The 15,360-nt window shown below is 36.6% G+C and overlaps 1 protein-coding gene across 1 annotated transcript in view; it reads right to left on the reverse strand.

The window, feature by feature from the left end:
• LOC124442435 overlaps positions 1 to 15,360 on the reverse strand; it is a gene marked incomplete at its 3' end in the record, with an annotated part of 84,335 nt that overhangs the window by 41,413 nt on the left and 27,562 nt on the right. Inside the window, exon 3 of the mRNA XM_046992932.1 lies at positions 9,626 to 9,682. The remainder of the gene's footprint in view (positions 1 to 9,625; positions 9,683 to 15,360) is intronic.

Raw genomic sequence — 15,360 nt, forward strand, 5'->3', positions numbered from 1 at the left:
TTGTACGAATATGAAACATCAATATGATCAACACCTAACACTTTAGTTTGAATTTCTGTTATTTCATAAAGTACTTTAGTTGCAAGTTTATAGTTGCAAAATCTTTTCAAAACATCTACAAAATATTTGGCAAATTTCCAATTTCTTTCATCAAGTTTTGTTTTGATGATTTTACATCGATCAACTTATTTAGGAAATGTTGAAATGATGAATTTGTTATGAATTTAATTAGATGTGGAATTATTTTGATTTCATCTTCTCTGTCTTCAAAATGATTTAGTGCCCAAGCAACTTGACAGGCAAGATCAGCTGCAGACTTTTAGAATTATTTTCGTTTTGTTTACAGCCAAAGGTCTGCGATGAATAATTTATGATGGCTTCGTGTACAACGCTGTGCAGGCGGATGTCGTTGTTTTCCGTTTGAAGGAATAAAGAACAATGCTTTAATTGAAGACAGACATCTTCTGCAGATTTTGTGGATCAATGCTTTTAATAAATTGTATTATAACATCTTGTGGTAAGGGATCGAAAGATATTATTGAGAAAAGTTTAAAACATGTTCCAACAAGATGGATTCTTCAGCATTTTTTGTACTGCTAACATAACAGTTTTCATTCCTAAGTAAGATGTGTTTATTTTTGAAAATTGCCATCCATGTTCTGTCGCTCTCCTTCATTCAACTTATCAAAATATTGCTCCCACGTGAATGTCGGATTTACACTTTTTACACTACCTACGTAGGAAGCAGCATTTGCCAGGAACAACGGTTGACGATCTAATTTGTCTGATAAATCCTTTAAAAATTTTTCATCTTTATTATGAATATCAGAAAAGACAGATAGAAGTTGTCGACATTCTTCATTGTTCATACCATGACTAACTGAAATGTGTTTATTTAGATTTCCATCTGGTGGTATAGCATCTGTATTTTGGACAGTTACTATAATTTGACCATTTTTCCAGCTATGATCACCAACTTGAGGTAATAATGGATAAATTTTATGAAGTTCAACCACGTTATCTACAACAATCCACCATGTTTGCCAAGATTTCAGTTGTTGTGTCAGCAATAATTGAAAATCTTTAATTTTGTCTTCGCTGCTTTTGCTTCTTTCAGAATATTTTCAATGACAGTTTTATCATTGCTTAATCGTTGACAAAGTTCAGCATAAGTTTTCAAAGAGAGTCGATATCTTTTCCTTCGAGTGTCATCACAAATGTTGTTTCTTTTCCCAGTCAAACGAGTTATACATTTCTTCACAAATTTGTCTAGCTAATTGAGATTTACCACTGCCAGGATTACCAGAAATATAGTAATATGTTAGTTCATTATTGTTAGTACTGCGCAAGTTATTGAGATCTGCTGTGATTTGATTAAGTAACTCTGTACGTTTAACCACATCGTGATTTGGTTTGCAAGGAAGTACTTGAAAAGAATTAAATGTGTTTCGTTGACATTTTATTTTATTAATTTCAGTGAATGAAAATCCTAGATCTTTAAATGACTTTTCAATATCACAAACCATTGTTTGAAATTCGTCATCAGAAACTTTTCCTTTATTTTCATGGATGAAGTTGTTTCTTATAACACGAAGTTTATCCACAGCAGCCTTAGATTTGGGTCAAGTTTTGTTCCAATTGATTTTGAAAACAAAATTGCTGCAAATAATGTTGTACAATCCCACTTACTGGTGTCACCATCTTCAAATTTTGACAGAATATGTTTGTCATGTGGTTTCTTTTTTGTTTTTTCAATATTGAACAACTTCTGACCACTGACGTTTGTATTATTCCATACTCTGTGTGATTTTTTGTAATGAGTGTTCCACTCTTGGATAAATAAATCAACAAGTTTCTTTTCAACATCTGTAAGTACTTTCTGCAAAGAGGAGTTATTAATTTCTTCTTTTGACTGCATCTAAGGGTCATAAAGTTATTAATATCAACAAAAATTGGTTCTTTAATTAGAGTTTATAGACAACTAAAATTGTTGAAGATCAAACATAGCTACGTAATGTTACAGTTTTACTTGTACGTGTAAATGAATATCGAGGATGGCAGCTGAAAACACGGATTTGAACATTTTAGTTTTCCTGCATTTAGACAATTGGCTAAATTTTGGTAGTGGCGTCGCCAGGATATTGCTATTAAGGGGAGCACAATATTTGTACCACGTGCGTCGCTAGCGAAATGGCCCTAAAAATTGCTTCTGCACTAGGAAATTTTTGAATTATTTATCACAACATGAATAGTTTTAATTTTTTAACTTCCAAGTTTAACCTTGCGGATTTGTACATTCTTTGTGTTATAACGTTACGTAGATTGATTATTGATTTTAATGAAATGTTTTCATATTATAATACTCCCAGAATTGCAGTATTTTCATGAGCCTTACTCTTTGTCATTGCTATATTTGTATTTTTGTGTCTACAAGTTTGAGTCTACGAGTATACTTGTCCACGATCTCATACAAGTTCTATGATATGGTGTAATGTCGTTCATGACATGCATCACAATATTACTTGTTCTTCCTTGCCTACTAGAGACTTGAATTATTCTAGAATTATTGTTTTTTTTTTATTTTTAAGAAATTAAAATCTTCACCACTCTGCTAACAACCCAGAAAGGGTAAATGCAACGCAAACTAGTCTACACAGCTAATAGAATTCTTCCCTTTAGAGTAAAGTTGTGCGAATTTCGTAAGGGCTACGTTAATGCCATGTGCTTCTTTTTCAATTTCGAGTGATTCATATAAAGACTCTTATATAAAATTCAAATTGGGGCACTTGGGGGCACAACCAAATTTAAGGGGGGCACGTGACCCCTCCGCAGGCCCCACCTTAGCGACGCCACTGCATGTTGGAATGAAAATGGAGGTACTGAGTTATATTATCACTTAGGAAGGTGTTTAACAATTTGTCTAACTGACACACAAAGTTTGTGCAGGCAGTCTACTTGAATACAACGACTACTTAGTCAGCTGTACAATAGAAATATATATGAAGCAGAGTGTTTTGTAATTTAGCCTTTGCATTTAAAAAAATTCTTATTTTTCTTAAAAGATCTGATTGCCTTCTAGAATTAATTGTAAAGACAACCATGAGAAATTATTCAAGTATTCTTCCTTTCAATAAAAAAAATCAAGTAAAATATAGGACATGTCATGTAAGTCATGTTTTATAGAAAAAAACAAAAAATTTATTCTAGTTGTGTAGAATGCAGATTGAGACTGTGTCCAGGCAAACATTTAAAAACAAATTAATTACACACTGTAAAATATTGTGGTAAATTCTGTTATTACCACTTTAAAGTATTCTGTATGTAAGTGACATGCAAATTTCATGTAAATGCCATAAAATGTACAATTTATTTGTTGTGTTTCTTTGCATGCATTTAAAGTTTCTTAAAACATGCCTAACACTTAATATGTTTTGGAAAATCTAGAAAAAACTCAAAAAATTTGTCTTACATTTTGTTTTGTCCTGCTCATAAACTACAGAAACATGTTAAGGAAATAGTATGTGCGTAGTTTGGTTTACCAATGTATCCGTTCCCACACGGCTAACAGCCAAGGAACAGTTATTGACGTTAGTTAAATTTCCTTATGTACCATATATAGCTTAAATAGAGGAACTATTCCGACCAATAATAATATTTGTTATTTGTAATAAAGACTATAAATACTGCTCTGTAAAATAATAAAAATCAGTTCGATCATTAAGTTCACTCGTGGTTGTTACTGAAGGTATAGAGTATATTACAAAAAGAGATATGGCGAGTAACTCGAACTCAACAGATTATGGGCCCAGGAGAGGTTTGCTTTTCGATGGAAGCGAAAGCAAATACGAGTTATGGGAAGTAAAATTCTTGGGGTATATGCGTCTTCAAAAACTGTACGACGTATTTATAGAATCGACAAGTGAGAGAGAAGAACCAGCAGCTTCAAAACTAACTGACGCTTTTGCAGAGTTGGTCCAATGCTTGGACGACAGTTCTTTGCCTTTTGTGATTCGGGAGGCAAAAGTCAATAGACGGAGAGCCTTAGAAATCCTCAGACATCACTATCAAGTCAGATGAGCCTCGCATCATCACTCTTTACACGGAACTCACTTCGCTGAATAAAAGTGACGACGAGACTGTCACAGATTATATATAGCAAGCGAAACGATTGGCAACAGCCTTAAGAGAAGCCGAGGAGATAATAAGTGATGCACTACTCATTGCAATGGTTTTAAAGTGTCTGCCAACCATGACACGAAAGATTGCCGAAATACGAAAGAAACGTCCAAGTCAGCTAAAGACGAGCAGCGCTGTGACAGTGAACGGAAACACTTCTTTTTATTCGTGTGAAAGGATGAAGAAGAGAACGCTGAAACAGACGTGAAGGATAAGGATCAAGCGAATTTAACTCTACTGGTGGACAAAGGAGCTACAAGCCCCATTATTAACGATAAGTCAAAATTCATGGATTTTAATAGTAAATTTGATAGTAAAGCGCATTTTATTGAACTAGCAGATGGCAGTAAAGCCAACATAGTAGTCGGTAAAGGTACTGCTAAAGTCAAATTAGTTGACTTGCATGGAAATGCGCAGGATGTCTTTTTAAGTAATGCCTTATATGTCCCATCTTCCGATCAAAGTATATTCTCAGTAAATGCTGCCGTAAAAAAGGCGGCAAAAGTCAAATTGGATAAACACGATAAGCATGTACAGTGCCCTGATGGCACAACGTTTGGAATAAGACAAAAAGGCAAACTTTACTATATAAATAGCATATCATCTTCGAATAAAAATGCATGTTCTCTTTACGAGTGGCACAAGGTTCTAGGTCACTGCAACTACAAGGATGTTAGGAAACTAGAGAAGGTGGTTAAGGGGATGAAAATCACAGACTTGAGGGAAGTTGAGTGTGAGGTTTGTACACAAGGTAAAATGTGTCAGACGAAAAGTAAGCTGGAAGATAAAAAGGCGAGAGGTCCTCTTGAGTTTATCCACACAAATCTTGCAGGTCCTATTGATCTGGAAGGAAGAGAAGGGTTTAGATATGCATTGTCGTTTGTGGATGATTATTCAGGATTGAATATGGTCTATTTTCTTAAGCATAAAAGCGATACACCACAAGCATTAAAACAGTTTTTAGCAGATGTTGCACCTTACGGAAATGTGAAGCACATAAGAAGTGATAACGGCACTGAATTTACAAGCGAGAAATTCAAATCGATTCTTAAGGAAAGCAAAATTAGGCATGAAACTAGTGCACCATATTCGCCACACCAGAACGGCACAATTGAGAGATTGTGGTTAACTTTATTTAACATGGCTAGGTGTCTATTGCTAGAAGCGGAAATAACAAAATCCATGTGTTCATATGCTGTCATGGCATCTGCTTATATTAGGAATCGTTGTTTTAATTCGAGGTTGAACAAAACTCAGTTTGAAGCGTTTACAGGCTCAAAACCAGACTTGAGCAAAATGCACGTTTTTGGTTGTGTTTCTTATGGTTTTTCACAAAAATCCAAAAAGTTAGACCCTAGAAGTAAACAAGGTATTTTCGTAGGGTATGATAAAAATAGTCCAGCATATCTACTATACTACCCTGACATTAACAAGGTAGAGCGTGTAAGATGCGTTAAGTTCTTCAGGGAGGGTAGCAGGGAACTGCCAGAACTAGATGATGAAGAACTTGCCCCTCAGATAGCAAAATTACATGAAAGAAACCCCAAAACAGCTAACGAAGACATTAGTGCTCCAGAGACAACTAGAGAATCAAGACACCCCACTAGGATAAGAAGTAAGAGTAAATATCTTGACTGTAAATGAGAAAAAACAGCTGATTCGTAAGTACGGAGGATGTTTTATTTGCTTGAAGAAAGGACATGTCAGTAAAAATTGTAATAATAATAATAAATGTAATGCATGTGGGAAGGCACACCATAGTTCAATTTGTGAAGCCAATGGGATTCTTTCAGGCGATGTTCAAACCAACCATTCTATTTTGGGATCTCATTGTAGGGTAGCATTACAGACAGCACAGGCTTTTATTAAGGGAGATAATGGAAGTGTTAGAGTCAGAGTCTTATTTGATTCAGGAAGTCACAAGTCATTTGTGAAAGGAAAATAATACAGAGAGCAGTTATTCAGTTTTAGGAGTTGGGTAGAAATCAAATCATTTGGTCAATGGGCTAAAGAGTTGGATGGTGACAGGAGGAAACAGTGGGAGGTGTGGATAGAAGAGTTAGAGTAAGTAAGGGACTTAGTAGGACGAGATATGTTTATGGTAGTTTGATTGGTGAGACAAAGTGTTACTTGCATGGGTTTGCAGATGAGCCTGAAGGATACTGTGCAGTAAATATTTCGTAACAGAACTAAATGGGGTTTCAGGTAGAATTGCTTTGGGAAAACGAGGATAGCGCCAAAGGCAAAAGAGGTTAATGATACAGAGGAAAGTCTTGCTGAGGTAAAAAGGACTGCATTAGTTGCAACACAGGTAGTAGAGAGTGCAGTGAAGTTCGGGGATTTTAGTGATATAGAATGACTTGAATGGGTCATGGCATTTGTTCAACGGTTTGTAGACAATTTGAAGGCAAAAGGTAAGCATGAAGCAGAGAATATGGGAGCATTGAGAGTATCAGAGCTGGTGATCGCAGAGCAAGTGTTGATAAAATGGGCTCAGAACGAAGTAAGGAAATTTAGTGATTATGAGCAAATAGTCAGACAATTGAACATAGTGGTGCGTAATGGAATGATTAGATGTAAGGGTAGACTTGGCAATTCAGAGTTAGAGTTAGAAGCGAGGGAACCAATTTTATTCCCTAAGGACCACCACTTAACAGAATTATTCATTAAAGATTGCCATAGGAAGGTTCACCATAGTGGGGTGAGAGCGACCTTAGCTCAGCTACGCAGCAAATTTTGGGTGCCTCGAAGTAGACAGTTTGTAAAACGGGTGATTGGTAATTGAATGATTTGTAGAAGGCATCAAGGCCCGGCTTACAAAACACCAGTGCAAGCAGATCTGCCAGACTTTAGAGTACAATATTCCCCTCCCTTTTCTAAGGTAGGTGTGGATTTTGCGGGACCATTGTTTGCAAAAGAAGGTGGGCAAATGGTTAAGGTGTACATTGCATTATTTTCTTGCTGTGTGGCAAGAGCAATTCATCTTGACTTAGTGGATAGTTTAAGTGCCCGTTGTTTTTTGAATTGCACGCAAAGGTTCAACGCTAGAAGGGGAACACCATCGCTAATGGTTTCGGACAATGACAAGACGTTTAAAGCAACTGAGAAAGCATTGAAGGGAATTTATGATAGCAAGGAGGTGAAATCATTTTTGGAAGTTAATAGGTTGGTGTGGAAATTTAATTTGGCAAGGACACCTTGGTGGGGTGGATTTTTTGAAAGAATGGTAGCGTTGGTGAAAGGTTGTCTGAGGAAGATATTGGGTGATGCTAAATTGAATAGGGAAGAACTGTTGACGACATTAGTTGAGGTAGAAGGTACGTTAAACTCCAGACGATTGACGTATGTGTACGATGATGAAGTAAATGTGGATGTACTGACTCCTTCCCATCTCATGTTTGGAAGATGATTTGCATCTATTCCAGACGAGGAAGTTCAAAACACTATTAGGGATGAAGATGAAGGAAAGATAAAACGTAGGTTTAGATATTTAGCGAAATTGAAGACACATTTTTGTCAAGGTGGAGGAAGGAGTCGGAAAAGTGAAGGGTAGTTTTTGTCCAAAAATAGGTGATGTCGTTCTTGTTTTGACGAAAGTTTAAAAAGAGGGTTTTGGAAAACAGCGAGAATTAAGACATTAGTCGTAGGAAAGGATGATATAGTCAGAGGAGCAGAAGTCAGAGTTGTCAGTAAAGGAAGGCCTCAGTATATAAGTAGGCCTCTGCAAAAATTGTATCCACTTGAGATAGATGTAAGGGTACATGATAACAGAGTGCAAGGTAGTGAGAAATTAGAATAGAGAAAAGGAGAGCATGGCAGGAAGTAACAAGAGACCCAAAAGGCCTGCAGCTATGAATGGATGTTGGCGAACAAAAGTTATGTTTGACCCTAAAGGCTCAAAGGGGGGAGTATGTCGGAAATTATGTAAATAAATTATGATTGTTATTTGAGACTAGGAACTTATCGTTAAAGCGAAAAAGGAACTTATGATTATTGAGTATTTTAGAAGGGTCAAATTAAGACGGCATTGTCTTTTGTTGATGCCTGTGAACGAGTAAGGAGCATGAATTGAAATTGATGTATAACTTTGACTAGAAAATTAAATTGATGACATTTTGAGAATTGTGTTTGACTGCGCGCTAGCTTTAGATAGTATACAGTCCCATAGAGAAAAGGCGGACGCATAACTGCTTTGTGCTAACGTGCAAGGGAGAAATTTGCTACATCATTAAAATGTTCAATAAATGCTGGACTTTAATCACCTGCTGTTTTTATTGTAAAATATTGAATTCTGGTCATACCCAATTAAATATGAAATGCAAATTTTTATTTTAGCTATGACTGAAGTAAACACAAAGAAGTTTTGACTTGGAAGCTTTATGCCATTAAACCTTTAACAGTTTACTATTATTTATTTTAATTATTGAATATTCTGACTTACATGCAAACTTAGTGAAATACTCGTAAAGGAAGACGGGGCAGCTAGCCTTTTACAAGTAAGATAGGTCAAAAATTCAAGATAAATAATTTCTGAAGTAAAGAAAATCGATAAACATAGCTACTCTGAAATTGTCAACGTTCCAACTTTGAAACGTGGTCAATGAAGATTTGTCATTTGGTAAACTTTTGATCCGACTAAACAAATAATCTGATCAGGGGCGTGAGAAGCAAGTAAAAGTTGGGGTGCTCAAGATTTTAGGGGCAGTCTTTATTTAAAAAGGGAATTTTAAAGTAATTAATCTCGAAGTCTCTAATTTTGAATATTTTTGTCACATCTCCAGTAATCAGAGACAGTTCAAAATTGATGGCGTTTGGACTTGACAGTTCATCATGCAAAGTTTTACCATTTTGTGAGCTTTTGACGCAAACAAATATTTTAAATAGTCTATCTTACAACAAGTTGAACAATTACAGACCAGAAAAAAATCACGTGTACCATCATGTGAAGAAATGAGCTTTTCACTTCAAGTAGGCGCATTTTCTAAAGACATACCTAGCAAAACGGTTATGTCATCATCTGAGTTAGGAATAAGATAAATAGGGAGATGACTATATAAATGAGGAAAAAATTCGTCTTGATAAAAGCCATGTTAGATAAAATTAAAATTATTGCACATAATGATATGCATAACTAAAATTCTGTTACGTGTCATAATTTTGATTCATCTTGTTAATTTTCTAGCCCAAACGTACCAATGATATTTGAAAAGACTAGCAAAATTAATTGTTTGTGATAATGCAAGAAAGGACAGTATTTTGAAATGATAAAGTATCCAATGTGTTATTGGGAAAATCCCACCAAAATCAACAGATGTATCAATATAAAACATATGAAGCGCGAATTCCTCCACGAAAATGACATTCAGGTTTTTTATGACAAATATAACAAAATTATAGACATAAGAACAAACAATGACACTATGATAGGTAAACTTTATAATCAACATACCTTAACAAATTTAGAAAGATTAAAGACGACACAACCAACTACGTGATGTCTTTGCTTCTGCTTGATAATAAAGAAATTGGAATGTTCACTAAATGTTCAATTTTAATCGCCTGCTGTTTTTATTGTAAAATATTGAATTCTGCTCATACCCAATAAAATATGAAATGCAAGCCAGCCTTTAACAAGTAAGATAGCACAAAAATTAAAGATTCATGATTTAGGAAGTAAAGTAAATCCATAAACGGAGCTTCTCTGTATGGTGGACCACAAGTGTGACAGCAATAAACAAAACTCCACGGCAATAAACAAAACTCCACGGCAATAAACAAAACTCCACGGCAATAAACAAAACTCCACGGCAATAAACAAACTCCACGGCAATAAACAAAACTCCACGGCAATAAACAAAACTCCACGGCAATAAACAAAACTCCACGGCAATAAGCAAAACTCCACAGCAATAAACAAAACTCAACGGCAATAAACAAAACTCCACAGCAATAAACAAAACTCAACGGCAATAAACAAAACTCCACGGCAATAAATAAACTCCACGGCAATAAACAAAACTCCACGGCAATAAACAAAACTCCACGGCAATAAACAAAACTCCACGGCAATAAACAAAACTTCACGCCAATATGCAAAACTCCACAGCAATAAACAAAACTCCACGGCAATAAACAAAACTCCACGGCAATAAACAAACTCCACGGCAATAAACAAACTCCACGGCAATAAACAAAACTCCACGGCAATAAACAAAACTCCACGGCAATAAACAAAACTCCACAGCAATAAACAAAACTCAACGGCAATAAACAAAACTCCACGGCAATAAATAAACTCCACGGCAATAAACAAAACTCCACGGCAATAAACAAAACTCCACGGCAATAAACAAAACTCCACAGCAATAAACAAAACTCCACGGCAATAAACAAAACTCCACGGCAATAAACAAACTCCACGGCAATAAACAAAACTCCACGGCAATAAGCAAAACTCCACAGCAATAAACAAAACTCAACGGCAATAAACAAAACTCCACGGCAATAAATAAACTCCACGGCAATAAACAAACTCCACGGCAATAAACAAAACTCCACGGCAATAAACAAAACTCCACGGCAATAAACAAAACTCCACGGCAATAAGCAAAACTCCACAGCAATAAACAAAACTCAACGGCAATAAACAAAACTCCACGGCAATAAATAAACTCCACGGCAATAAACAAAACTCAACGGCAATAAACAAAACTCCACGGCAATAAATAAACTCCACGGCAATAAACAAAACTCCACGGCAATAAACAAAACTCCACGGCAATAAACAAAACTCCACGGCAATAAACAAAACTCCACGGCAATAAACAAAACTCCACGGCAATAAACAAAACTCCACGGCAATAAACAAACTCCACGGCAATAAACAAAACTCCACGGCAATAAACAAAACTCCACGGCAATAAACAAAACTCCACGGCAATAAGCAAAACTCCACAGCAATAAACAAAACTCAACGGCAATAAACAAAACTCCACGGCAATAAATAAACTCCACGGCAATAAACAAAACTCCACGGCAATAAACAAAACTCCACGGCAATAAACAAAACTCCACAGCAATAAACAAAACTCCACGGCAATAAACAAAACTCCACGGCAATAAACAAAACTCCACGGCAATAAACAAAACTCCACGGCAATAAGCAAAACTCCACAGCAATAAACAAAACTCAACGGCAATAAAACAAAACTCCACGGCAATAAATAAACTCCACGGCAATAAACAAACTCCACGGCAATAAACAAAACTCCACGGCAATAAACAAAACTCCACGGCAATAAACAAAACTCCACGGCAATAAACAAAACTCCACAGCAATAAACAAAACTCAACGGCAATAAACAAAACTCCACGGCAATAAATAAACTCCACGGCAATAAACAAAACTCAACGGCAATAAACAAAACTCCACGGCAATAAATAAACTCCACGGCAATAAACAAAACTCCACGGCAATAAACAAAACTCCACGGCAATAAACAAAACTCCACGGCAATAAACAAAACTCCACGGCAATAAACAAAACTCCACAGCAATAAACAAAACTCCACGGCAATAAACAAAACTCCACGGCAATAAACAAACTCCACGGCAATAAACAAAACTCCACGGCAATAAACAAAACTCCACGGCAATAAACAAAACTCCACGGCAATAAGCAAAACTCCACAGCAATAAACAAAACTCAACGGCAATAAACAAAACTCCACGGCAATAAACAAACTCCACGGGAGTAAACAAAACTCCACGGCAATAAGCAAAACTCCACAGCAATAAACAAAACTCAACGGCAATAAACAAAACTCCACGGCAATAAATAAACTCCACGGCAATAAACAAAACTCCACGGCAATAAACAAAACTCCACGGCAATAAACAAAACTCCACAGCAATAAACAAAACTCCACAGCAATAAACAAAACTCAACGGCAATAAACAAAACTCCACGGCAATAAACAAAACTCCACAGCAATAAACAAAACTCAACGGCAATAAACAAAACTCCACGGCAATAAATAAACTCCACGGCAATAAACAAAACTCCACGGCAATAAACAAAACTCCACGGCAATAAACAAAACTCCACGGCAATAAACAAAACTCCACGGCAATAAGCAAAACTCCACAGCAATAAACAAAACTCAACGGCAATAAACAAAACTCCACGGCAATAAATAAACTCCACGGCAATAAACAAAACTCCACGGCAATAAACAAAACTCCACGGCAATAAACAAAACTCCACAGCAATAAACAAAACTCCACGGCAATAAACAAAACTCCACGGCAATAAACAAAACTCCACGGCAATAAACAAAACTCCACGGCAATAAGCAAAACTCCACAGCAATAAACAAAACTCAACGGCAATAAACAAAACTCCACGGCAATAAATAAACTCCACGGCAATAAACAAACTCCACGGCAATAAACAAAACTCCACGGCAATAAACAAAACTCCACGGCAATAAACAAAACTCCACGGCAATAAGCAAAACTCCACAGCAATAAACAAAACTCAACGGCAATAAACAAAACTCCACGGCAATAAATAAACTCCACGGCAATAAACAAAACTCAACGGCAATAAACAAAACTCCACGGCAATAAATAAACTCCACGGCAATAAACAAAACTCCACGGCAATAAACAAAACTCCACGGCAATAAACAAAACTCCACGGCAATAAACAAAACTCCACGGCAATAAACAAAACTCCACGGCAATAAACAAAACTCCACGGCAATAAACAAAACTCCACGGCAATAAACAAACTCCACGGCAATAAACAAAACTCCACGGCAATAAACAAAACTCCACGGCAATAAGCAAAACTCCACCGCAATAAACAAAACTCAACGGCAATAAACAAAACTCCACGGCAATAAATAAACTCCACGGCAATAAACAAACTCCACGGCAATAAACAAAACTCCACGGCAATAAACAAAACTCCACGGCAATAAGCAAAACTCCACAGCAATAAACAAAACTCAACGGCAATAAACAAAACTCCACGGCAATAAATAAACTCCACGGCAATAAACAAAACTCAACGGCAATAAACAAAACTCCACGGCAATAAATAAACTCCACGGCAATAAACAAAACTCCACGGCAATAAACAAAACTCCACGGCAATAAACAAAACTCCACGGCAATAAACAAAACTCCACGGCAATAAACAAAACTCCACAGCAATAAACAAACTCCACGGCAATAAACAAAACTCCACGGCAATAAACAAACTCCACGGCAATAAACAAAACTCCACGGCAATAAACAAAACTCCACGGCAATAAACAAAACTCCACGGCAATAAGCAAAACTCCACAGCAATAAACAAAACTCAACGGCAATAAACAAAACTCCACGGCAATAAACAAAACTCCACGGAGTAAACAAAACTCCACGGCAATAAGCAAAACTCCACAGCAATAAACAAAACTCAACGGCAATAAACAAAACTCCACGGCAATAAATAAACTCCACGGCAATAAACAAAACTCCACGGCAATAAACAAAACTCCACGGCAATAAACAAAACTCCACAGCAATAAACAAAACTCCACAGCAATAAACAAAACTCAACGGCAATAAACAAAACTCCACGGCAATAAACAAAACTCCACAGCAATAAACAAAACTCAACGGCAATAAACAAAACTCCACGGCAATAAATAAACTCCACGGCAATAAACAAAACTCCACGGCAATAAACAAAACTCCACGGCAATAAACAAAACTCCACGGCAATAAACAAAACTCCACGGCAATAAGCAAAACTCCACAGCAATAAACAAAACTCAACGGCAATAAACAAAACTCCACGGCAATAAATAAACTCCACGGCAATAAACAAAACTCCACGGCAATAAACAAAACTCCACGGCAATAAACAAAACTCCACAGCAATAAACAAAACTCCACAGCAATAAACAAAACTCCACGGCAATAAACAAAACTCCACGGCAATAAACAAAACTCCACGGCAATAAGCAAAACTCCACAGCAATAAACAAAACTCAACGGCAATAAACAAAACTCCACGGCAATAAATAAACTCCACGGCAATAAACAAACTCCACGGCAATAAACAAAACTCCACGGCAATAAACAAAACTCCACGGCAATAAACAAAACTCCACGGCAATAAGCAAAACTCCACAGCAATAAACAAAACTCAACGGCAATAAACAAAACTCCACGGCAATAAATAAACTCCACGGCAATAAACAAAACTCAACGGCAATAAACAAAACTCCACGGCAATAAATAAACTCCACGGCAATAAACAAAACTCCACGGCAATAAACAAAACTCCACGGCAATAAACAAAACTCCACGGCAATAAACAAAACTCCACGGCAATAAACAAAACTCCACAGCAATAAACAAAACTCCACGGCAATAAACAAAACTCCACGGCAATAAACAAACTCCACGGCAATAAACAAAACTCCACGGCAATAAACAAAACTCCACGGCAATAAACAAAACTCCACGGCAATAAGCAAAACTCCACAGCAATAAACAAAACTCAACGGCAATAAACAAAACTCCACGGCAATAAACAAAACTCCACGGAATAAACAAAACTCCACGGCAATAAACAAAACTTCACGCCAATAAGCAAACTCAAAACTCCACAGCAATAAACAAAACTCCACGGCAATAAACAAAACTCCACGGCAATAAACAAACTCCACGGCAATAAACAAAACTCCACGGCAATAAACAAAACTCCACGGCAATAAACAAAACTCCACGGCAATAAGCAAAACTCCACAGCAATAAACAAAACTCAACGGCAATAAACAAAACTCCACGGCAATAAACAAAACTCCACGGCAATAAACAAAACTCCACGGCAATAAACAAACTCCACGGCAATAAACAAAACTCCACGGCAATAAACAAAACTCCACGGCAATAAACAAAACTCCACGGCAATAAACAAAACTCCACGGCAATAAACAAAACTCCACGGCAATAAACAAAACTCCACGGCAATAAACAAACTCAACGGCAATAAACAAACTCCACGGTGGAAGTGAAATATACGAGACAATATACAGCATGCCGCCCAACTATCAAATTTAAAATGGCGTCAAACGATTCGTTTCGGTGGATTCAGAACTCTTTTATTTCATTTTTACCAAT

The sequence above is a fragment of the Xenia sp. Carnegie-2017 genome, unplaced genomic scaffold, assembly GCF_021976095.1.
Source record: "Xenia sp. Carnegie-2017 unplaced genomic scaffold, XeniaSp_v1 HiC_scaffold_20, whole genome shotgun sequence".
NCBI lineage: Eukaryota > Metazoa > Cnidaria > Anthozoa > Malacalcyonacea > Xeniidae > Xenia > Xenia sp. Carnegie-2017.